The following is a 20,295-nucleotide window of genomic DNA, read 5'->3' as shown; positions in this document are numbered from 1 at the left end:
TAGACCCAGGGAATGTATTTTGTGGCTGCTAATTTGTTTGTTACCTAAAATGGTGCAGAAAAGAACAAAGGTCAATTGGTGGCATTAAGCTTGTGCTTCTTCTTTTATCCAGGGCTGCTGGTTGCCTAGCAAGTTGTGGGTGGGATGCATGTATGCTGAGCTCCCAGGATGGTTAAAACTAGAAGAGACAGATTCTAGTGCGGGAGGTGAGGGGATGTAGGCAGCTGATCTGGGCTGAGTGGGAGCTCTGAAATGAGAGAGATTTCAGGTTGAATCCAGGCTCTGAAAAGTGTGTGTCCTTGGGCAGGTGGCTTTATGTATCTGAGCAACTGATCTTAAACACGGCATGAGGTGAGTGGTGGATGGGAGGAAAGAATGGGGCAGTATTGGAGGAAACATGCTGCCTTAAAGGACCAAAGTCATGTCTACATTTTACCATCATGTTTCAGCATCCCACAGAAAAAAAGAGTCCTTTGTGCCTTCCAAGATGTTTGAACTGGCTTAATCAGCTAGGATTTGAAACTGAGTTTTTCAGGCTCCAAAGCTGAAGTCCTAGGTTTTATTTTCTGAACTAATTTATGCCTTATCATTTTGGCATGTTTATTCATGAGTTTCTTTACTGGGGATGCCTTCATCTTTGCATGTCTAAATCTTACCAATCTTTCAAAACCAGCTCAAATGCTACCTTGTCCAAAAAGCCTCATCTTTTTTCTCTCTTTAAGCACTTGTTTGTTTTTATTTTTTGCTAGATTACACAAATGAGCTCTCCTGCTAAACTATAAACTCCTATGTAAGCTCACCTCTGTGTTTCCATAGCACTTACGGTGGTATAATTCTCATGATAGGTGTTTTATGCTTGTTTGCTGGATTGCTGAATGTTTGCAAAGAGAAAGGCTATTTGTTGAAAGGATTCAGGAAGCAAAGAAATGCCACACAGTGGATAGGAAGACAGTGAAGATCTGAAAAATAGGTTTAAGATGCTGCCCCTCAAAGCATTTGATTATTAAGACTTCTTAGATTACTCATTCTTGTGATGTTTGAAGGGCGAGATCATGCTTCTACATGGTGATTGTATTTGCTTTAATATTTTTTTCACTGCCAAGGCCAAGTGGATCTCCATTATATTTATTTCCTAATAACAAGGCCCTGCTTTGTTATTGGTTTCTCACTGTGGTGATCAGAAACTTCTTATACTTTGAATAATTTGAAATGAAGCAGGCAGGAAAGGAGAGCAGGACCTGCCTAAGAAATATTTGACATGATTCTCTTAAGGATTTTTTTCTTTTGCGTTTGTTATAGTACGAGTAAAATGATTAGAATTCTTAGTGAAAGCAAAGGCCAGAATTAAGAATAAAAGAAAGCAGATTTGGACTGAAACTAAACCTAGATGAGATGAATATTGAAAGTGAAAGTAAAACCCAAAGAGAGGCTATGTTCTGCGGTGTGTATATTTATATTAAGAATAATAGATTCAAGATGCATTACTTGGGGGCAGTCATTAACTCGTGATTTTATTTAATAAAAGCAGTTTTGTTTTTGCAGATATTCTCCTGTTTTTTGTACATACTCATTCCTAAAAACATGCATGTGCTAACCTCACATGTGTCAAAGATACAGACATTCAGGTTAGGGTAGGAGCTCCATTCCAGGGAGCTTAAAACACTATAAAATCCCTAATTACATCTTCACTTTTAGTCACAATCTTCAATAATATGTTATCAATGATATTTTGCACGTTAATCTTTCATTTCTTTTCCTTCACAATTAATCGCATGTCTGGTTGACCCAAGCTAAGTTCATTAAGCATTGAATTGAAGCGAAGCTTTGTTGCTTTGGGTGTGCTTGAAGAGTTCCATCTTAGTTTTCAATGAAACATGTATGAGGCTTATGTTTCCTATTGCTTGTGTCAAGAATTTTATTCTTCCAGTTTATCCTGATTTTTATTTAAAAAATAGGGACAAAATATAATAAAACAGTGGGTTTTTGAAACAAACAAGCAATGGAACTCTTTTTAAATAGCATCTTCCCCAGATCCTAGTCTGTAAAGCATATAGAAGTGAAACAACCTTGTTTAGAATTGGGAGAGTGACACAGGGATCTCAGAGGCACCTCTATGGGCTCCCTGGAACCCTGTTTGGTGTTCTCTGCAACATTATGTTCATATTTATGCATTAAAACCTATTGTACGCCCAAGATGGTGACATTGTCAGAAAGGAACTTGGCAAGTACTACTATTAAATAGTTCAAAGTGTTCATTTGTCAGCTCATAGAGGAAAGTCTTTCTTGGGTATATCTAAGGCAGTTCATGGTGTCAATATGTGTTGTATGAAAATACAGGTCTTCTGAAAGTAGAAGTTTTGGAAGTGGATGACTGAAGCATTTCACTGGTCTGGAACCACTCGTTCAGGTGCAGTGCTGGGACAGCTCTGTCCTCTTCCTTTCTCTGACAGGTGTTCCACCAGCCCCTTGCCCTGATTTCCCATCCTTCCACTCACCTGTTCTTGGCTCTGAGATAGCATTCCTCTGCCCTGTTCCGTCTGGCACCTAAGCAACTTTGTAGGTATGGAATGAAGAGACAGATTTTTGGAAGGATTTCAAGTCCTTAAGGCCTGTGTAGTATGTGACAATTTAGACCTTCAACACCAACCTCGCACCAGTTGTTACGTTGGAATTGCTGTGAGGTCAGTCATTTCCCCGAGTCTTTGCTCATTTGGAAAATGAGTTCTCTGTTCACATCCATTCATATTTTATTCAACACACATTTACTGAATTCCTGACACAGGTAAAGCACTGTGCTAAATGTTGTGGGCCCTCCTCCTCCTCTTTGAAATGCCTGCACAAACAATACCTCCTCTGTGAACTTTTTCTACCTTCATCATGTAAAATTAGGGCTTCTGGCTCTGAGCTGGTACTTTATACATAACTATATGTGGGTATTAATTACAAACTACAATCTAGCTGTTCACAGGACTGTCTCTCCTGGTTGAATATGACCTTCTCGAGGACAGGTGCTTGCCTTAATCATTTTTGTCTCACTTAGCACAGTGTGATTTGGACATATCAGGCCATCTACATATGGAAAGAAGGGAACCTGTTTGTGGTGGACACACCCTAATATGTGTCTATCCCCTCCCTTAGAGTGGAGGCAGAATCTGTGACTTGCTTCTAGACAACAGAAAATGGTAAAAGTGGTGATAGCTATTTCTGTCATTGCCTTGTATTATATAAGGCTCTAAGTAGATGGGAGTGAGAGATACTTCTGCTAGCTTTGAAGAAGTAATTTGCAATTTGTAGGAGGACCTATGGATGGGTCCATGTGGCAAGGAACTGAGGGTGCCCTTTTGGAGCTAAGAGTGGCCGCTGGCTAATAGCAAGTAAGAAATCATGGGCCCAAGTCTCAAACCTGAAACGAAATGAAATCTGACAATAACCCAAGTGGAAGTAGATTCTTCCCCAGTCAAGCCTCCAGATAAGAATGTAGCTCAACGGATGTCTTTTTTTTTTTTTTTTTTTGCAGTACGCGGGCCTCTTACTGTTGTGGCCTCTCCCGTTGCGGAGCACAGGCTGTGGACGCGCAGGCTCAGTGGCCATGGCTCACGGGCCCAGCCGCTCCGCGGCATGTGGGATCTTCCCGGACCGGGGCACGAACCCGTGTCCACTGCATTGGCAGGCGGACTCTCAACCACTGCGCCACCAGGGAAGCCCCTCAACAGATGTCTTGATTGGAGATTTATGAGACCCTGAGTGGAGGACAAAGATAGACTATGCCTGGACTCCTGGTAGAAACTGTAATATAATGAAGGGACATTTTTTTAAGCTGGTAAATTTGTATCATCTGTTATGCAGGAATAGAAAACATATACCCTGGGAGAGGATGTTCAGCAGGACATTTTCCTGTGGCTGCAGAATAGGCCACCAGAGTCCAGAATAGGGGGCAAAGAGGCAGTGTTTTCCTCCATCTAAAGAGAACTTCCAACATTCCCTAAATTTGAGCAAGAGAGACCCTCACCATAACCACTCCTTGGTTCTTCACCCAATCTATATAAGAGAAAACTTGGAGGAAAAAGGAAGAGAGTCTTTGTGGTTATTGTGCTGATGGAATTGTTCAGGTAGGAACTGACTGCCTCATCCCTCTCCACTTCAAGTCAAGTGCTAAGAGCTACCAGAGCATCCCTTGTAAGGTAGGGATCAGCTACAGGAAGCTGTGATGATCATCTTAGTCCTTAGTCACACCTGTACTTAGGTAGTGGATCTGCCTCTTGAATAGAAGAAAAAGGAATGAAAGTGAGTTGGTAAACTTAGGAAAGGCGGGCACTTGGGCAATCAGCACGGTCATCGCTTGGTAAGCCCAGAATTGTGAGTGTTCTGGAGGTTAAGAGGATGCTGAAGAACATACTGGATTTGATCAACTCAGGCTGTTCACTAGGTAGGGAGACTGCAACACCAGTGGGAGCTGAGTGGGAGAGTGAAGAGGCCAATCTAGATTTCCCAAGGAAGGGATCTGTACTTTGGGGAGCCTTCACAGGTCCCTGGAGGAAGCCACACAGGAGAGTCAGCATGTAGATGCTCACCATATAAAGGGCATCTGTGGTCCAAAGCAGTGAATATAAAGCGGGGATTCAAACACATCGAATTGAATAAGGAGACCTTTAAGCCTTTCCCATGCCTCCTATCTCTTCTCTATTCCCAACTGTTGAGGAACAAAGAAGCTGTCTTGAGGGAGAAGATGGGAGGAAGTGAAAAATTAGACCAAACAAACACCTTTCCACTCAAATCCTCTCAAACCACGTGTCCAGCCCATGAGAATGGCGGGGGTGGGGGTGGGGGGGGTTAACTTAGTAGCAGAGATGAAACTGAAGTTTTAAAATAGAAGGACTTTAAATACTGAAGGTAACCATGAAGTTATGTATTCTGCCCAGTTGTCATCAAGGGTTGGGAGAGACAGAATTAAAAGAGTATGCCTGAAAGCAGGGCTTGGGAAAGAGAATGATTGTCTCATGTATGTGACCCCAATGAGTTAAGACTCCTTAATACACTTAGGTTTGCCTTCAGTGAGTTCACAGGTGACCAGGGGAGATATAATAAAGTCAGAAATAACAAATACTAGATAGGATGAGATGAATGTACCACATCAAGCGTTCTGGGAATTTAGAGGATAGATGGACTTTTCTCACTGGGAGACAAAGGAAGGCATCACATGTTGTCCATAAATATTCTTTGATGTCATCTCAACAATGATGATATGTGTTTGAAAGCAAAAAGTTCTCCATGGCTAACATCCCAGAATTATGAAAGATGTTGGACTATCTTTGTTTCATTTATTTTCTACATTGATGGATTTTTACAGGATTGGACTCTGCACAATTGGCTGAGTATCAAGCTGAAACTCCTGAGTTATGCTCTAGCTTTTCTTCCACTGTTAAGTAATAGCCATTTAAAGTAACAGCTTAAACCGTCTTTTCTCTCTCCTTGTCCTCTCCCTTATTGAGGATGGAAAAAGCAGAAATGTAGTATGTTCTGGCTATTACAGTAATTCACGATAATAATGAACTTGATCCTTCTCTATAGCTGTGTTTGAATGCTGGGTCCTGGAAAACAAGAAAATATGCATCAAAGTAAGATAGAAAATTGAGTTGACAAGGATATTAGAATTTATTTAACATAACCTAACTAAGGCAGTGAAAGTGAAAATTGAGAGGAGGGGATGGATTTTTGATTTCTTCAGGACTTGACAGTTAGATGTGGGGGTCAGTAAAGGAGAAGGGAGAATGGGGTAGATACTGAAATTCTACCTTGGGCATCTGGGTATAATCATGGAATCAGGAAATACTGGAGAAGGAGCAAAATTTAGGAAGAAAGTGTTGCATCCTGTTTTAAACTCCCTGTCAAGGTTTGCTAAAATCATGAAAGACTTGTTCTATGAGCTCAGTGGCTGTCTCCCAAGGTTATGGTCACTGAAGTGGGGATGGTTTAGTCTTGGTGGGTTTTTCTGTTTATCAAGCTGAATATCAAACTACCACAAAGTGTGCCAAGGCAAAATGGGCATGGGTGTGGGCATATTCATTCAAAAATAGTCACTGTGTGCCTACTCTGTATCAGGCACTGTTCTGGTACTGAGGAATAGTCTGGTGAAGCAATGCACAAGGTCCTTGCCCTCGTGGAGCTTACATGTGCATGGAGACATCAGAAAATAAACAAATAAATGAACAAGAGAAATATGAGGCTAAAGTCCATTCTAGGCAGAGATGAGAAGGTCCACTGTGCTAGAGAGTAACCAGGGGCTAGTTTGAGCTGGACACTGTGGTGATTGTTTCTGCTCACGTCTTCATAGCCATTCCTTTCCCAGTCCTGGCCTCCCTCCGTGTACTTGCTGACACAATTTCAGTTTTCCTGGGGTGCTTGCCCTCTGGTCATCTTAGGGAACGTGACCCTTTTCCAGATCCCTCCTTAATATCAATCATGGTTATTTCTTCCTTCTTACCAGTGATTAGTTTCAGTAAAGCAGGTCCTGGCCAAAGGGATCTATGAGTTACCAGTTGGGGAACTTCTTTCTGGTAAAGGTTTTTCTACTAAAAAAAGCTGCTTGGAAGGAAATGTCTGTCTTCTTTACAAGACATCATTGTGTCCTCCTGTGATGTCTGGAGCAGTTGCAATCCCCCTGTGACCCTGAAGGGAGCATTGCTGACCTGCTGAAGATGACAGAGTAAAAACTTGGAAAGGACCTGGGTCTTTGCTGAAGTCCTAATGCTGTTGAATTATCCAACATCAGAATTATCCTTCCTCTATGCTATGTGTTGTGTGAGTTACCAAAGCTTTGTTTTAGCTGTTTCTAGTTGGGTCTTCTTTGTTACTTGTTGCTGAAGCCATCTTAACTGGTATGTGTGGGTTGGGGGAGGACATGTCAACATGGTGACTTTCAAGCTGACAGATGAATGTCATGAAGGAGCCAAGTTATGTAAAGAAATGGGGGAAGAGCGCATTCCAGGCAGTGGGATCAGCAAATAGAGATGCCCAGTGGGGGAGCAAGCGTGAAGCGTTTGAGGAAAAAACAGCGGGCCACTAAGGTGGTGTGGCGAGTGACGGGAACATAAATGGAGAGGAGGTCAGACATTACAACCTACATAAGGAGCTGGGATCCTTTTTTATTGTAGCACAATAGAGGAGTTTGGATTTTAATCTAAATACAGTGGAAATCATTGGAGAAGTAGGTCCATCTCTTTCATTTTTTTCATTCCCTAAACCCAACACATAGTTGAACTAAATTGTAGTTTACAGGTTTTCAGTTTGATCAAAATAATTCCAACATTAGAAAGATCATTTGAAAGAGAATATTTTTCTCTAATGCTCCAACGTAAAGAGGTAAACTCCTTGACAACAGTCAAAGGGGTTTCTCACAATTCTTTTTATCAGACACAACTTCAGAAACTAAGTTTACAGGTAAAGAAAGTCAGAAACACATGCAAAACTGCGGAGATGACGACTCTTAATTAGCTGCATCAAATGACTCTTGGCATTCCTAATTTTCACCTTTTTGTAACAATTCAGTTCATTCCAAGGTCTTACCAGAGTAGACAGGCATGAAATGAATTCTCCACAATAGGTTACCAATGGCAAAGAAATTGCAAGCTTTGAAATGGCTGGAAGAAATCACGTGATCTCCGGCTCTTGCTTTTCCCTAAACTGTGAATTCTGTCAACATTAATTCTGCGAAATATGTAGGCTGCATTCTTTGGGAGAAACGAAACATTTTATTTTCTCTAAGCCTTATGTGTATTCCATCTTTTCCCTAAGCCCTGCTCTCATGAGGAGGATATTCTCCGGTGGGCGTGTAGTATAGTGGATGAGAACTGGAAATCAGGGTACCTGGGCGCTAGTGGGTCTGGATGTGTGTAAAAGATAATAATATAGGGGGTTTTAGTAGACTGCATGTTCTCTGTGGATCAGTAGTGCGGTGGGGCTTTCCCCTCTCTCATACTCTAGCATGCCCCGTATGCTAGCCACTTGCTACTATCTGTACTCTCTTGAAGGGTCCACACAATTTCCTCCCGTTGGGTCTTTTGAAAACACCATGCCCTCTTCCCGGAATGTCCTTTCTCCACTCCTCTGTTCTTTAAAACCCAAAGCTTTCTCTGTTAAGCTTTCTGTGTTGGGTATAAACTCTGTGTGCCTTCTCAAATTCCCTTGACCATTCCCCTTTTTTTCATGCTGCTGCACACCACCTTCTGGATAATGCCATCCCCTGCTTTGCCGATATCCTTATGAACTCCGTGAGGCGACTGGGATCCGGAACGAAGCCCTGAATCTGCATTTCCTTCATGCCTCACATGCCGAGCCCCTCAGGCTTTTGAGACTGAGACTTAAAAGTTCTGCTTTGGGATCTGGGATCTGGGTCCTTGACTGGATGCTGAGGGGCTGGAAGATGTAAAGTGTGGAGGAATCAACTTGCTGTGGGTGGCCTTGTACCAATGGAAGTCGGCAGATGAGAGCAGGGAGCCAGGCTGATAAATTCCAACTCTTTTTGCCCTGTTTTGGGTTGCTCAGAAATGTAGTTTCTCTTTGCAAACTTTCCAGAGAAATCTTTCCAGAGGCTGAGTAAACATACCTCGAATCACTGGCTATATCTCTTTGTTGCATACTGTGAAGCGGTAGCTGCTGCATTGCATTGTATTGTTTAGTATCTTTCCTTACTACATTTCCCCCTTTCTCCCTACCCTTATGCCCCTGAGCTTGCACATCGTAAATAATAATTCTTGTCTTGTGACCTTCCTGACTCCTTCCCACTGGGCTTTGTTCATACCTCCTCTGTGGGACAGCAGAAGCTCTCTTAACCCATCTCCTCTTACTGACTCCTAGATAGTCCAATGCTTCCCATTCCTTCTGTAAACCACTACGAATGCTCATCACCAGTAGACTCCTTGCTGTAGTCTCATGTGCCCTTATGCGTCCACCTGAATTGTATGTTTATCCAGAGTGACTTATGTTTCCTCCAATTTTGTGTACACAGTGTTCCCTTATTACTATAACCATATAATGTAATTAAACGTTACCTAAGCCAATACATTATGGATGTGAAAATAATAGAGTTGTTTCTATGAAAATCTAGTTGAATAATTTAGATTTAAGGAAATGCTGCTTTAAAAGGAACTAGAGTCAAATTAGATATGATAAGATAATTGTAAAACTTTGGGGGAAAATTGTAACACCTAGAAGGGTTCTGTAATCATATGGCTTTCCAAGGACATTTAAATTCTTGTTCTACTACTTTAAATAAACCGAAGTTATCAGAGTTGATATATTATTGGTGTGGTTTATGCAAGAAAGACTACACAGAATGCCAATGGTGGACCAACAGTTACAGAAAAGGTCTTGGCTCTACACCAGAAGATTGGCAGCAATAAAAGCTTTACAGCAACTAATGGATGATTTAAGCATAGGACAAAAGCAGGGTACCCAGGCAGTAGGCCCTGGAGGGCCCAAATTACCTACAGATCAATCTGCTGCTTAAAAATTTACAGAGGGGTTAAAATCACTTATCAATAGGAAAAATTTTATTAGAGAATAACTCTCCAATAAGGTTGATATAGTTCTAAATTTTAAGATGTTTTCCAGAAAACTGTGGTGCAAAAGGTAAAGCAAGTACTACATGTAGACACAAAATTCAAACGAGGATTCTCAGCAGCCGCCAATAGCAGTGCAGACGGAATTCCAAATTCTGACTTTTTATTATTGGCAAAAGAAAAAGTCTCCAAGATTTAAGATAAATTGTTTGTTTTTACAAGATAAGTAGTCTTCACAAAAATCAGCATAGACAGACTCTGAATTATTCTATAAATTGAATTTTTCCTGTGAATGTACACATTCTGTGAAGAAACACTTGAAGAAAATAGACACCTAAAAAGCCTACACTTTCTTTATTAATGTTTTTTAAATTATGGGTTTTGACTCTCGGTGGGTCATGAAATAAATGTACTGAGTTGGGGAAAAGGATTTTAAAAAATCAAATGGAGTAGAAAAAAATAGAATAGAAAATATCAGTGTGAATTATATGTTACAATGGTATTTCATGAAAATTTGTCTTATTATGTGTGTGTGGTATGTGTATATGTGATATAAAATTTCTGTGATGTAAAATTTCTCTTACCTTGTATTTCTGGCCAAAACTTTGAAAGCCTTTGATCTAACATATGCTTCTTCATGTTTTAGTTTTGAATAATGTAAAGAAAGTGATTTAAATAAATGTCAGGTTTTTTTTAACATAATGTAACTTCTTTGTTCCAAGTTATGGATCATGGGGTTATAAAATGTTTCAAAGATAATTTTGGAGTTTAATTTCAGAAATAGAGGACATGAATATATACATATATATATATATACACACACACACACACACACATCTGTGTATATATGATACAAACAATCATTAAAAATCATTGACATTAAAGGAGATTTTCCTTTCAGTTTAGTGGGGAGTGAAATTCCCAGTTCGATATTTACTAAATCTCAGAGAAGAGAAAAATGTTGCCTGAGGTTGACAACATTGGAAAAATTCTGAACTACAAGAGGATAATTAAGAACATGGTTTAGTAACTGACCCCAGACAAATTGGAGGTGCCAATGATTTACAGAAAGATGATATATAACAATGAACTAATGATTCCTATTTGTTGCAATATATACTTAGCGTCAGGGATGAAATCCTTCAGGGCATGACAGAAATAAACAACTCAAAAAATGAAGAAGACAGGGAAAAGGAAGTATAATATCAAGTCTAGAGCCCAAATCTTCTCATCATGCAGAAGCTAAAGTTGTCCCAGGTGGAATTTTATTCTATTGAATTGGTAGTCAACTGTGTTATGACACATGAAAAATGCACATGCTTCAAAAATATGTCTCAAGAACTATGTTTCTTTTTCTAAACAACTTCCAAATATTAAATAAATGAATATTTATATATTTTAAATTAAAGCAAAATATTTAAACTTTACATGTATCATTTTCATGATTCTCTGCTTTAACTGACTTTCTATTTATAAAATCAATACTGGTCTTGATGGTTTGCATAAGACTGTTGTTATTGCCTTCTATTGCCAGCGTTTTTCTTTCTGTCTTTCATGCCAGGATCTGGTGTTAGTCAAGTATACAGTTTCTGGATTCAGACCTCTTGGGATGGACTGTAGCTCTTCTGTCACCCACTAATGAGACCCTGGATTTACAATTCAGTCTCTCTGGGCCTGAGTTCTCCCACTGGAAGGATGGAGCTGGGATATCACTTGATTTCATTAGATTAAAACTCAGATAACATATGTAAAGCCCTAAGCATAGGGTCAGATACACAATAAATATTCAACAGTGATAGTTTTCCCCACTCTGATGTCTTAAATTTACCATAAATATAATTTGCATTGTCTTTTCTCATTTCAAAACATTTTTCAGCATATATTTCAGATTGCCTGGCATTTCAACCATTTTCGGTGCTCCCCAAATCTTTAGGAGTTTTCTCAGAATAATAACAGTTAAAATGATAACATTAGCTTATATATTGATGGCATTTTATAATGTTTAAATTTGATGTGAGTGGCCTAATAGGGCTCATTTACCAGGTTTCATAGTTCAGGATTACAGTACTCAGAAACATTAATTTACCCACTCTCGGTCACCCAGCTCATGGATGGGAAGAGAAGACTGACCCATGCTCTCCTGACACTGAGCCCAGTTCTTTCCAACCCCTGTTGTCACATGCACAGTGCTCTGTGTGAGCCAACGTGGATCATACCGCATGGCCAAGCAGCCTTCCCTGAGAACGTGGAAACTGGTCCAACTTGGAGGAATCTCATTAGCACTTTTCAAAGCTTTACCCTGACTGCATTTTAAGTTGTATAATTTTTCTGGATCTGTATCTCGAATGGATGCTGGTTATTGGCAAGTACTATATCTCATTTGGGTGGAATTTTCCCCATAACATGATTCAAACTGTATTAAAAGACTAGAGAAAAAGGAAAAACAAAAACCCTTCAAATAAAAGGCATCCAGAGAGTCTCCTGCTATTTGACTTATAAAAATAATGGCAATGATTCACGAAGTTCATTATCTAATTCCTTCAAGACCCAAGGATTCATGCCATCTGGATCTCTTGGTTGGTCTCTGTTCGGTTTCTCCATGAAGCCTCTTGCCTCTTTTTTTGTCACAGCTGAAATAAATTATTGGGCTTCTCTTACTGTTCATATACATGACAATTCCAGACTTTAAAAAAATATACATAAAAAAGTATTTCAGTAGCTTGGAAATTTGCAATGGTTGTAATGTTTGGTATTTTTGTCTTGATTGTATTTTTAAATTACATCTACACTGTTGGCTGGGGTCAAATCATTCTGCATTTTTGCTGTGTTATTTGCTTTCTCCAGACTTCCTAGATTTAGAAAGCTTAGTTTTATTCCTTTCTCCATTTTATTAGGCTTAAAAGAATCAAAATCTCATCCAGAAACAACTGGCTGACTTCTTCCTAGAATTTATGGTTTTAGGGAGAGCAGCAAACTGATTTAATAAAATAGAAATTCCTTTTTGAAATTTGTTGTTTTGTCCATTTCTGTTCCCATTTTCCATATATGTATATATATTTAATTTGAAAATTTTTTTTAGTTTTTATTTTTCCTCAAACTATAGCATGAACCCAGGTAGACCTGGGTTTGAACCCCAGGTCCTTTTTCATCTTGTGCATTTTTAGGGTCCTAGAAAGACAGATACTTCTAAGAAGAAGTTATCCATGTCCTCCCCATTGCTTAGGGTAGCCTGCATTCCTTCCTCATGTTCTAGAATAATCCTTCACATATGACTATTCTGGGGAGTGGTGAGGGAAAGTCAGGGTCAAGATAAACCTGAGGAGGAAGGAGTGGGAGGATTTGGAAAAGATTATTTCTCTCAACAGCACATAATCATGTTATGCACAAAAGCTAACAAGCGGGATTTGCAGTTGCCTGAAGCCTAGAAGCAGAGAAAGACGCAGAGGTAGAGAATGGACTTGAGGACACGGGGAGGGAGAAGGGTAAGCTGGGACAAAGTGAAGGAATAGTATTGACATACACACTACCAAATGTAAAATAGATAGCTAGTGGGAAGCAGCCGCATAGCACAGGGAGATCAGCTTGGTGCTTTGTGACGACCTAGAGGGGTGGGATAGGGAGGGTGGGATAGGGAGAGTGGGAGGGAGACGCAAGAGGGAGGAGATATGGGGACGTATGTATATGTATAGCTGATTCACTTTGTTATAAAGCAGAAACTAACACACCATTGTAAAGCAATTATACTCCAATAAAGATGTTTTTTAAAAAAAGCTCATGCTTTTATTTTCTAAAAAAAAAAAAACAACACCCCATATCTTAGAGACTTAGGAAGTTTAGAGACCCTAAACCATGCCGGATTCACTTATCTTCAGCTGTAACTTATGAATTAACACCTGTCCTGCAAACACACAAAGCAGTCTTTCCTGGAAAATGAGCTCTTTAGGACTTTTCCTTCTACGGTAGACATGGAGTGCTCTTTTTTACATACAGTGCCTTTGAACATCCTTCATCTACTTGGACAATTCCACTCTGTAAAGTCCATTCCTCCTAAGATAGAAACCAGAAGTCTTTTGCCCAGTCACCCTTACAGCTTTGGTACATTCACGTGAGAAGAGTTTATCTAGAGACAGCTTAGCAGTTAGAAGCTAGTGACACGAAAATTGTGGGGTCCGCAAGAATCCATGCTGTAAGGATGGCACAGACATCCCAGGATCCAGGAGCTGAAGGGGCAGAGGTCCTGGTGGTGTCAGGGGCTGGGAGTCAGCATTGTAAACTCCAGCGCTTTCTCCATGGCTTTACAATTGCTGCGAGCTTACAGGCGATTTGGGTTCATGGGGGTGTCATCCTTACACTTGGTTCCCACATCCATATAAATGGAGCCGCTACCACCGACCTCATGGCATCACTGCTAGGATGAAATGGTAAGGGACATGCAAACACCTAGCACTTGGTCTCACCAATGACTGTGAATGTCAGTTTCTTTCCTTCCTTTCCCTACAGTTTCTGTTTCATTTCTCTCTCCAGGGTCGTGAGTTAATTGTCTCACAAATCCAAGGGAGCTGAGCTGACTGATCATGATTCTAGGGTGTTAAGTCCCCAGGTTCAGAGCAACGCCAAAGAGGGGCGGTACAGCAAGCCTAAGAGATGAGGGGAAAGGGCAGGGGAAGGGACTTCTAGGCAGAGGAAACTACAAGAGCAGAGGACTGGGCTCCAAACCATTTGGCTGCGAGAAACAGGAATAGTCAGTTTGCCTGGAGAATGCAGGGTGAGCTTGCATTTCTGCAGTCAGTTTTGATGTCACATAAACATAATTATTGACACGGAAAGTTGTTCACACTATGCTATTAAGTGATAAAAGCAGATTACAGAGTAGTAAATGCAATATGAAGCCATTTTTGTATGGTATATATGTGTATATGAATGTATGCATATATGTAATATATAGACACACATAAAAATCTAGAAGAGGATACATCAGTTTTTCTTTTCTTTAAACATCTTAATTGGAGTATAATTGCTTTACAATGGTGTGTTACTTTCTGCTGTATAACAAAGTGAATCAGCTATACATAGACATACCCATATCTCCACCTTCTTGCATCTCCCTCCCACTCTCCCTATCCCACCCCTCTAAGTGGTCACAAAGCACGGAGCTGATCTCCCTGTGCTATGCAGCTGCTTCCCACTAACTATCTATTTTACATTTGGTAGTGTATATATGTCCAGGCCACTCTCTCACTTCGTCCCAGCTTACCCTTCCCACTCTCTTTGTCCTCAAGTCCATTCTCTACGTCTGTGTCTTTATTCCTGTCCTGCCCCTAGGTTCTTCAGAACAATGTTTTTTTTTAGATTCCATATTTATATGTTAGCATACGGTATTTGTTTTTCTCTTTCTGACTTACTTCACTCTGTATGACAGGCTCTAGGTCCATCCACCTCACTACAAATAACTCAATTTCATTTCTTTTTATGGCTGAGTAATATTCCATTGTATATATATGCCACATCTTCTTTATCCATTCATGTGTCAATGGACACTTAAGTTGCTTCCATGTCCTAGCTATTGTAAATAGAGCTGCAATGAACACTGTGGTACATGACTCTTTTTGAATTATGGCTTTCTCACAGTGTATGCCCAGTAGTGGGATTGCTTGGTCGTATGGTAGTTCTATTTTTATTTTTTTAAGGAACCTCTATACTGTTCTCCATAGTGGTTGTATAAGTTTACATTCCCACCAACAGTGCAAGAGGGTTCCCTTTTCTCCACCCCCTCTCCAGAATTTAGTGTTTGTAGATATTTTTTTTTATGAGGGCCATTCTGACTGCTGTGAGGTGATACGTCATTGTGGTTTTGATTTGCATTTCTCTAAAGATTAGTGATGTTGAGCATCCTTTCACATGTTTGTTGGCAATCTGTATATCTTCTTTGGAGAAATGTCTATTTAGGTCTTCTGTCGATTTTTGGATTGAATTGTTTGTTTTTTTGATATTGAGCTGCATGAGCTGCTTGTAAATTCTGGAGATTAATCCTTTGTCAGCTGTTTCATTAGCAAATATTTTCTCCCATTCAGAGCGTTGTCTTTTCATCTAGTTTATGGTTTCCTTTGCTGTGCAAAAGCGTTTAAGTTTCATTAGGTCCCATTTGTTTATTTTTGTTTTTATTTCCATTTCTCTAGGTGGTGGGTCAAAAAGGATCTTGCTGTGATTTATGTCATAGAGTGTTCTGCCTATATTTTCCTTTAAGAGTTTGATAGTGTCTGGCCTTACATTTAGGTCTTTAATCCATTTTGAGTTTATTTTTGTGTATAGTGGTAGGGAGTGTTCTAATTTCAGCGTTTTACATGTAGCTATCCAGTTTTCCCAGCACCACTTATTGAAGAGGCTGTCTTTTTCCATTGTATATTCTTGCCTCCTTTATCAAAACTAAGGTGACCATATGTGCGTGAGTTTATCTCTGGGATTTCTATACTGTTCCATTGATCTATATTTCTGTTTTGGTGCCAGCACAATACTCTCTTGATTACTGTAGCTTTGTAGTACAGTCTGAAGTCCAGGAGCCTGATTCCCCCAGCTCCATTTTTCTTTCTCAAGATTGCTTTGGCTATTAGGGGTCTTTTTTGTTTCCGTACAAACTGTAAAATTTTTTGTTCTAGTTCTGTGAAAAATGCCATTGGTAGTTTGATAGGGATTGCATTGAATCTGTAGATTGCTTTGGGTAGTAGAGTCATTTTCACAATGTTGATTCTTCCAATCCAAGAACATGGTATATCTCTCCATCTGTTTGTATCATCTTTAATTTCTTTCATCAGTGTCTTAATAGTTTTCTGCATACAGGTGTTTTTTCTCCTTATGTAGGTTTATTCGTAGGTATTTTATTCTTTTTGTTGCAATGATAAATTGGAGTGTTTCCTTAATTTCTCTTTCAGATTTTTCATCATTTGTGTATAGGAATTCAAGAGATTTCTGTGCATTAATTTTGTATCCTGCTACTTTACCAAATTCATTGATTAGCTCTTGTCATTTTCTGGTAGCATCTTTAGGATCTCTATATACAGTATCATGTCATCTGCACACAGTGACAGCATTACTTCTTCTTTTCTGATTTGGAGTCTTTTATTTCTTTTTCTTCTCTGATTGCTGTGGCTAAAACCTCCAAAACTATGTTGGTTAATAGTCATGAGAGAGGACAGCCTTGTCTTGTTCCTGTTGTCAGAGAAAATGGTTTCAGTTTTTCAGCATTGAGAATGATGTTGGTTGTGGGTTTGACATATATGGCCTTTATTATGTTGAGGTAAGTTCCCTCTATGCCTACTCTCTGGAGGGTTTTTATCATAAGTGGGTGTTAAATTTTGTCAAAAGCTTTTTCTGCATCTACTGAGATGATCATATGGTTTTTCTCCTTCAATTTGTTAATATGGCATATCACATTGATTGATTTGCATGAATTGAAGAATCCTTGCATTCCTGGGATAAACCCACTTGATCATGGTGTGTGATCCTTTTAATGTGCTGTTGGATTCTGTTTGCTAGTATTTTGTGGATGATTTTTGCGTCTATGCTCATTAGTGATATTGGCCTGTAGTTTTCTTTCTTTGTGACATCTTTGTCTGGTTTTGGTATCAGGGTGATGGTGGGCTCGTAGAATGAGTTTGGGAGTGTTCCTCCCTCTGCTATATTTTGGATGAGTTTGAGAAGGTTAGGTGTTAGCTCTTCTCTAAATGTTTGATAGAATTTGCCTGTGAAGCCATCTGGTCCTGGGCTTTTGTTTGTTGGAAAATTTTTAATGAGAGTCTCAATTTCAGTGCTTGTGATTGGTCTGTTTATATTTTCTATTTCTTCCTGGTTCAGTCTTGGAAGGTTGTGCTTTTCTAAGAATTTGTCCACTTCTTCCAGGTTGTCCATTTTATTGGAATACAGTAGCTTGTATTAATCTCTCATGATTCTTTGTATTTCTGCAGTGTCAGTTATTACTTCTCCTTTTTCATTTCTAATTCTATCGATTTGAGTCTTCCCTCTTTTTTTCTTGATGAGTCTGGCTAATGGTTTATCAATTTTGTTTATCTTCTCAAAGAACCAGCTTTTAGTTTTATTGATCTTTGCTGTTGTTTCCTTCATTTCTTTTTCATTTATTTCTGATCTGATCTTTATGATTTCTTTCCTTCTGCTAACTTTGGGGTTTTTCTGTTCTTCATCCTCTAAATGCTTTAGGTGTAAGGTTAGGTTGTTTCTTTGTGATGTTTCTTGTTTCTTGAGGTAAGATTGTATTGCTATAATCTTTCCTCTTAGAACTGCTTTTGCTGCATCCCAAAGGTTTTGGGTCATTGTGTTTTCATTGACATTTGTTTCTAAGTATTTTTTGATTTCCTTTTTGATTTCTTCAGTGATCCCTTGGTTATTTAGTAGCATATTGTTTAGCCTCCATGTGTTTGTATTTTTTACAGTTGTTTTCCTGTAATTGATATCTAGTCTCATAGCATGAGGTCGGAAAAGATACTTGATACAATTTCAATTTTCTCAAATTTACCAAGGCTTGATTTGTGACTCAAGATATGATCTGTCCTGGAGAATGTTCCATGAGCACTTGAGAAGAAAGTGTATTCTGTTGTTTTTGGATAGAATGTCCTATAAATATCAATTAAGTCCATCTTGTTTAGTGTGTCATTTAAAGCTTGTGTTTCCTTATTTATTTTCATTTTGGTTGATCTGTCCATTGGTGAAAGTGGGGTGTTAAAGTCCCCTACTATGATTATGTTACTGTCGATTTCCCCTTTTATGGCTGTTAGCATTTGCCTTATGTACTGAGGTGCTCCTATGTTGGATGCATAAATATTTACAATTGTTATATCTTCTTCTTGGATTGATCCCTTCATCATTATGTAGTGTCCTTCTTTGTCTCTTGTAAAAGTCTTTGTTTTAAAGTCTATTTTGTCTGATATGAGAATTGCTACTCCAGCTTTCTTTTGATTTCCATTGACATGGAATATCTTTCTCTATCCCCTCATTTTCAGCCTGTATGTGTCCCTAGGTCTGAAATGGGTCTCTTGTAGATAGCATATATATGGGTCTTGTTTTTGTATCCATTAAGCCAGTCTATGTCTTTTGGTTGGAGCATTTAATCCATTTACATTTAAGGTAATTATCAATATGTATGTTCCTATCACTATTTTCTTAATTGTTTGGGGTTTGTTATTGTAGTTCTTTTCCTTGTCTTGTGTCTCCTGCCCAGAGAAGTTCCTGTAGCATTTGCTCTAAAGCTGGTTTGGTGGTGCTGAATTCTCTTAGCTTTTGCTTATCTGTAAAGGTTTTAATTTCTCTGATGAATCTGAATGAGATCCTTGCTGGGTAGAGTAATCTTGGTTGTAGTTTTTTCCCTTTCATCCCTCTAAATATGTTCTGCCACTCCCTTTTGGCTTGCAGAGTTTCTGCTGAAAGATCAGCTCTTAACCTTATGGGGATTCCCTTGTATGTTATTTGTTGTTTTTCCTTTGTTGATTTTAATATTTTTTCTTTGTATTTAATTTTTGATAGTTTGATTAATATGTGTCTTGGCATATTTCTCCTTGGATTTATCCTGTATGGGACTCTCTGTGCTTTCTGGCCTTGACTATTTCCTTTCCCATATTAGGGACGTTTTCAACTATAATCTCTTCAAATATTTTCTCAGTCCCTTTCTTTTCCTCTTCTTCTGGGACCTGTATTATTCAAATGTTGCTGTGTTTAATGTTGGCCCAGAGGTCTCTGAGTCTGTTCTCAATTCTTTTCATTCTCTTTTCTTTATTCTGCTCTATGGTAGTTATTTCCACTATTTTATCTTACAGGTCACTTATCCGTTCTTCTGCCTCAGTTATTCTGCTATTGATCCCATCTAGAGTATTTTTCATTTCATTTATTGTGTTGTTCATCATTGTTTGTTTGCTCTTTAGTTCTTCTAGGTCTTTGTTAAACGTTTCTTGTATTTTCTCCATTCTATTTCCAAGATTTTGGATCATCTTTACTATCATGACTCTGAATTCTTTTTCAGGTAGACTGCGTATTTCCCTTCATTTTTTTGGTCTGGTGTTTTTTTCCTTGCTCTTTCATCTGCAGCATATTTCTTTGTCTTCCCATTTTGCTTAACTTACTGTGTTTGGGGTCTCTTTTTCACAGGCTGCAGGTTCATTGTTCCCGTTGTTTTTGGTGTCTGCCCCCAGTGGTGAAAGTTGGTTCAGTGAGTTGTGTAGGCTTCCTGGTGGAGGGGATTGGTGCCTGTGTTCTGGTGGATGAAGCTATATCTTGTCTTTCTGGTGGGCATGACCGCATCTGGTGGTGTGTATTGGGGTGCCTGTGACTTTATTATGATTTTAGGCAGCCTCTCTGCTAGTGGGTGGGGTTGTGTTCCTGTGTTGCTAGTTGTTTGGCATAGGGTGTCCAGCACTGTAAGTTGCTGGTCATTGAGTGGAGCTGGGATGTAGCATTGAGATGGAGATCTCTGGGAGAGCTTTCACCGTTTGATATTACATGGAGCCGGGAGGCCTCTGGTGGACCAATGTCCTGAACTCGGCTCTCCCACCTCAGAGGCAGAGGCCTGACTCCCAGCTGGAGCACCAAGACCCTCTCATCTACATGGCTCAGAAGAAAAAGGAGAAAGAAAGAAAGAAAAAGAAAATAAAATAAAGTTATTAAAATAAAAGTTAAAAAATGATTTAAAATAATAAAAATTAAAAAGTAGTAAAAAAAAAAAAGAAAGGAAGAAAGAAAG

General features: G+C 39.2%; 1 long non-coding RNA gene across 1 annotated transcript in view; it reads left to right on the top strand.

Annotated features, from left to right (window-relative positions):
* Positions 1 to 223: 223 nt before the first annotated feature.
* LOC137223125 (uncharacterized) overlaps positions 224 to 20,295 on the top strand; it is a 41,823-nt gene continuing 21,751 nt past the window's right edge. The window contains exon 1 of the long non-coding RNA XR_010942727.1: positions 224 to 351. This is a non-coding gene — a long non-coding RNA (uncharacterized lncRNA). The remainder of the gene's footprint in view (positions 352 to 20,295) is intronic.

Source organism: Pseudorca crassidens, chromosome 4 (genome assembly GCF_039906515.1).
Source record: "Pseudorca crassidens isolate mPseCra1 chromosome 4, mPseCra1.hap1, whole genome shotgun sequence".
In the NCBI taxonomy this organism is placed as follows: domain Eukaryota; kingdom Metazoa; phylum Chordata; class Mammalia; order Artiodactyla; family Delphinidae; genus Pseudorca; species Pseudorca crassidens.
This window is presented reverse-complemented; position numbering and strand designations above follow the sequence as displayed.